Below are 6,000 nucleotides of genomic sequence, written 5' to 3' on the forward strand. Positions count from 1 at the left end.
CATTACCTGCCCTACCTGAGATTTCCCTATAGCATGCAAGCCAAGCCTTTGTGGCAGGTGCTGCCAGGACCTGCATCGCTTCCTCCAAAGGCTGAGGCGGGGGGCCATGGCAACACCCTCACACATGTTCTTAGGAGAAGTAGACTTACCACGGGCCTTAGCCTAGCAACTACTTTAGAGCTACTAACACAATGGCAACATCCCCAGTTCCGTTGAATGTGTAGCCTCCAGAATTTTTCTCCTTAAGGGTGTTGGTAATATGTTTATAAGTTTCACAAAAAAAAAAAAAAGTAAGTAAATCAGCTTCAAAAAATAAAATTGCTACCAAAAGCTAAATTTGTGGGAAAGGTTTTAAAATAACCTTAACCAACTCAGGCTATTTGGCAGAATGAGTATGACCACACTTCACAGTGAGCTGTACCACTTAGTATATAGTTCATTACTATCTTGTGGCCTACATTGATAAAAAAAAAAAAACAAAAATAAAAATAAATAAAATAAAAATAAATAAAATAAAATAAAATAAAAATAAATAAAATAAAATTGCATTTAAAGGGAAATATATATAAAACATGAAGTTTAGTAAAAGAGTACATTGATAAATTGCTGCGATGGACAATATCCAGGTTCCTGAAGCTTTTGCTAAAATGCTAGGAACATCCTAAAAGACATCATTCATTCTAGCTAATGTATACATACCATCTAAAGTCCAATTATCTCGAGCCACATTTCTCAATATTCTTCTGTTTTGCCAGGCTTAAAACATCACATCCATTTTTTATTCTTCTTTATGGCACCCCCTTCCCCATGTCATTAGTCCCTTTTTTTGTTCTGTTTTGTTTTTGTCAACAAAGTGACCTGAAAGCACCTTTCCTACCAAAACCTTGCTTCTGCTTCTAGCTGAGGCTTTAAGTGGTCTCCCAGCATCCTGTTTCACCTCCCTCTCATCCATTTGCACAAGACAGTGTGGCTTATCTGCTTATTGCATCACTTAGGTTACAGAATCCTCATGCCCAGCCATCCTCCTACGGTTGGCTGCCTCCAGCAATGGTCTCCATCCGGTTGAGACACAGAGCTTTGTCAACCTCTATCTGATATTTGAAAAAAAAAAAAAAAAAAAAAAAAAAAAACCCTACCATTCATTCTCTCAATGATAGCTAAAAACCCCCTGTTGCCAGCACTCAAACTTTAACAACACTTTCTGAGACAGAATGCTGACCTGAACAACCTGTAGTGTCTAAAATAGAATACAGGTTGCAACAAGTAAGAAAGTAGAAGCTTGCAAGGATCACCAGGTGTGCCCTGAGAACGGCCCTGTACTCACTGGGACCTGGGAGAAAGCTGTCTCCAAGTATTCACAAGTGAATGTCTAGGAGGAAATAGCTATGCTCCAACAGGAGCCTGGTGCTAAAGGTCAAGGAAGTGAACAACCTTGTAACTGGGAATGCTTTTGTAGACATGTGAGACTGAAAGTAAACCTTTGTGTTGTGCAGCTAGCAGACTGCCTTATATAGAGTTTTCAGACTTTAAATTTTTTTTTTAAAAATCTTAGCAAGAATTCTAGTTCCCTCTCTCTCTCTCTCTCTCTCTCTCTCTCTCTCTCTCTCTCTCTCTCTCTCTCTCCTCTCTCTCTCTCTCTGTGTGTGTGTGTGTGTGTGTGTGTGTCTGTGTGTGTGTGTGTGTCTGTGTGTGTGTGTATGTGTTCTCAAGTTACCATTATATACATTACAAAGTATGTGGCTTGTCACTAGCAGTGTGCCACAAGCACAAGAGGCAGAAAATCATGGGCACATAAAACTCAGATCCAAATTGCTTAAGACAACGCATTAAGTTCTTTTCGTCTTTGTGTCAACTTTCTTTCCAACTCCCATTCCCATAGTGCCCCTTGAGGAGTGCAGGCCACATTTTTTTTTTTTTTTTTGACAGCTTTTCTGTCTCTGGGATTTTGTATGCACAGGGAACATCATGCTCTTTTGTTGTCTGCATGCTTTTATCAAGACCCAGTTACAATAGTGTTCCCTCTGGTGTTTTCTCTAACTCCTCCAGGAGGAGGTGTTTGTTCTTCTGGCTCTCGGTCTTTTCATTACAGCTCATGCTCTCATTGCACCGTGCTTATCTCTGAGCCACTGATGGCAGTGTGTCTGATTCCCAAGAGCAGAGGTCCCACTTTGCTCATCGCTGCATTTTTCCAACTCCTGGCCAATGATAAGCCCATAATAAATAGTTGTGGGCTTATTTGAGGAGGTTTTTTTCCCTCCCTGTGTTTCAGGCCATCCATGGCCTGTTGCTTATTAGATATTCAAAAATTACCTCCTGAAATTCTTCTCCAAACCAAACTAAAATATTTGCTGTTGCTCAAACGTGATTTGGCCTTTTTAACCTCTCATCCCACTTGGCTCCCACAATCAGATAGTAAGCACATCTGGGCGCACATCTGGGAAGGTTTGGATATAGATATCCTTTTCTACCTCTATCCATGACTCATATGATCCAAAAGATTCTTTTTTGTGTATATATGTGGCTTATGTGTGCATTCATGTGTGTGCCCATGTGTGGGAGGATGCACATGTATGTGTGCACGTGTGGCAGCCAGAAGTCCACAGGAATGTCCTTCCACAGGCATTGTGCCTCCACCTGCTAAATGGGATGGCTGGCCAGTGAGCCTGGTGCTACAATATCAGTGTCGCCACCAGCTTTTAGAATGTGGCTTCGATCCTAGTGACTGGGTGGCAAGCACTTTACAAACAAACCCCCGGAGTAGTCTTTTGTTGAGGGCACTTACCATCCCCTAAAGATAGGCATCTACTGTCCCTGGTGACCCATTTCAAACCCATCTTTTCCCAAAAGTCACCCTTCCATACCCAGACAAGGTATTTGTCTCTGAAATCTTATATTTTAGTTATGTAGTTCTTAAAACAGTGGCAAAAAACTAGTCTAGATTGTTGTTGTTTGGGTACATTTTACTTCCTTGCAAGGTAATAGTCATTCTCAGTCAGGAATGGTGCCATATTAATCTTCCTCCCTCTCTCTCTCCTTCATGCCTAGATAATACATCATGCATAAAAGCACTCACTTTCCCCACTGCATTAGGGAATGAGATGATGGAGCAGTCTGGTATAATCTATTCGCTGTATTCTGTTTACATTTAGCAGCATGCAATAAAAGTAAAGAATGCTCTGTGTGATAAAGTAGTTCCAACATTTTCTTGGTACATTTTGCACTTGTTATTCTGTATAGCAAATTTCTGTATCACATGCTCCACACAAATGCAGACAGACCTGCCTATTTCATGAGATAGAATTTCAAGACCTGATATTTTCATTCTACTCTGGAATATGAAGATTATGATTTAGAAAGCAATATAACATTACATCGTAGTATAAGCAAATTGCGCGTTTCCCTCTTATGGGCAAGGGTGCTTTCTCCTCTTTGCTTTGGCTCGCATGTCTGTTGTGGCAATTGTTTCTGTGGCTTCATAATTAAATGCTTTCACATTTACTTTCCTGGACAGAATTTGAACTTCTGAAAGCTAAGAATGAAAAGACTATCAAGCTATAATACATAATAGCTTATTATAATACATAATAGGCATACATAAATATATTGCTTAGTTTGTTTATGCTTACCTATTTTACATATACACGTACAGAACTATGTTGCAGGGTACGTTCCCTGAAACTATTATGGGAAGGTGGAGAGCCTTCCCTAAAAACTTACTATTTTTATCCTAAAAATTTATTTGTAAAATGATGAGAATGAAAAAAAAATTAAAGATAGAGCCAGGTGTGATTGTACATGCCTGTAATCCCAGCACTCAGGAGGCAGAGGCAGGCAGATCTCTGAGTCAGAGACCAGTAAGTCCAGGACAGCCAAGGCCACACAGAGAAACCCTGTCTGGAGAAATAAAAAATAAAAAAATAAAGATAACAAGACTCAATTGTCTGCAAATTTGTAATTGTAAATTAACATAAAGTACTTAGAAATTGATCATACAATAATCCTCCAAATTTTACAAGGTTGCCTTAAGTAGTGTCTTCTGCTCTAGCGTCTAAATACATAAAAACCTTAAGGAAATCCAGACATGGTAGCGTACACTTTAGAGTGAGTCTACCACTTGAGAAGCACAGCCTACATTTGCTCCACAGATTTTTAGTGCATTGTATAGACTCAAGTACACAGACAACATAAGCATCTTACTAGATGCAGAAAGGGCCTTTGATAAAAATTCAGCATCTCTTCATGATAAAAGTCATAGAAAAACAAAGATACAGGAGACATATCTCAACATAATAATGACAATGTACAGGAGCCCCTACCCACCATCATCACAGAGAAAACCTGAAGCAGTTACACAAAAATCAAGAACAAGATGAGGATGTCCGCTCTCTCCAATCATGTGCTTGAAGCCTTAGCCAGGGCAGTAAAATGAGTGAAGGAGACAAAGAGAATAAAAATAGTACAGAAGATCATCAGTGTTTCCTTATTTGTCCATGATACGATTTTATACATAAAGACTTCACCACAAAACCCACACAGCTGATAAACACATCCAGCAAAGTAGCAAGATTCAAAATTAACACAACACACACACACAAACACACACAAGAGCCTTCAAACACACCAATAACAAATATACTAAGAAAGAAATTGGAGAAGCAATTCCATTCACAGTAGCTTCAAAGTAAAATGTAATATCTTGGAATAAATCTAACCAAACAAGTAAAAGACTTTTTAGAGCAGAAACTTTAAGACACAGAGTAGAGAACTGAGAAGGAAGAAAGAATATAAATAGACTTCCCATGCCCGTGCATCAGAAGGATTATTCCTGTAAAGGTAACCATCCTTTCAAAAATAATCTACAGAGTCAATGTAATATCCATAAAAATTCCAATGAAATTCTTAATGGAATTTTTAAAGATTAATCTTAAAATCTATATGAAAACACAAGAGACCTAGGATAGCCAAAACAACCCTGAACAATAAAAACAATGCTAGAGGTATCACCATCCTGATTACAAGTTATGCTACAGTGCTATCGTAATAAAAACACCATGGTACTGGCATCAAACAGGCACAGCGATCTATGGGATAGAATTGAAGACCCATATATAAGCCCACATTCCTATAACCACCTGCTTTTTTTTTTCCACAAAGGGGCCAAATTACCCATTGCAGAAAAGACAGCATCTTCCGTGTATAACTGCAGGCAAAAGGATGAAACTATATCCTATTTTTCACCCCGATGGCCTGAATGTGATAGAGAACCAAGTAGGAAGTATGGTTCAACTTAGTTCCCCAGTAGCGCAGGCTTTAAGACCAACAACTGACAAATGGGACCTCATGAAACTAAAAAGCTTCTGTAGAGCAAAGGACGCTGTCATTCAAGTGAATAGGCAGCCTATGTAATAAGAAAAGAATGTTTACCAGCAACGCAACTGACCACGCTTAGTGAGTATTGTCTACAATGAAAAAGTCAAACACCAAGATAATAAACATCCAATTAAAATTGGGACATGGAACTAGGGAGCTCTCAAGACAAAACATACAAATGCCTAAGAAACACTTTAAAAGTGTTCAATATCTTTAGCTATCCAGGAAATGCAAATAACTTCTTTGAGGTTTCATCCTATGTAAAAGTAACTTTTATCTGCCTGTTTGAGGTTCCTCAAAAATCTAGAAATCAGTCTACCATACCCAGCTATACCACCTTTAAACATATTCACAAAGGCTGTACATCCTACCACAGAGATACTTGCCCATCCCTGTTCATTGCTGCTCTATTCACAATAGCCAAGAAATGAGAGCAGCCTAGAACTCCATCAGCTGATGGAAGGATAATCAAAACTGATTATTGGAATATAACCCAATATAATATATTCCAAGTATATTGTAATAATAGAATAAACATTGGAGTTATTTATTATCAGCTATAATAAAAATGAAATTATTAATTTTCAGGTAAGTGGATGGAGCTTGGAATAATCATTCTGAGTGACCCAC

The 6,000-nt window shown here is 38.6% G+C and overlaps 1 non-coding gene across 1 annotated transcript; it reads left to right on the forward strand.

Moving 5' to 3' along the window:
* Nucleotides 1-321: 321 nt before the first annotated feature.
* On the forward strand, nt 322-461 carry LOC127207585 (small nucleolar RNA SNORA4). Its single transcript, XR_007832937.1, has one exon. It is a non-coding gene; the product is annotated as a small nucleolar RNA SNORA4 (small nucleolar RNA).
* Nucleotides 462-6,000: the final 5,539 nt, after the last annotated feature.

The sequence above is a fragment of the Acomys russatus genome, chromosome 2 (genome assembly GCF_903995435.1).
Source record: "Acomys russatus chromosome 2, mAcoRus1.1, whole genome shotgun sequence".
Lineage (NCBI taxonomy): Eukaryota > Metazoa > Chordata > Mammalia > Rodentia > Muridae > Acomys > Acomys russatus.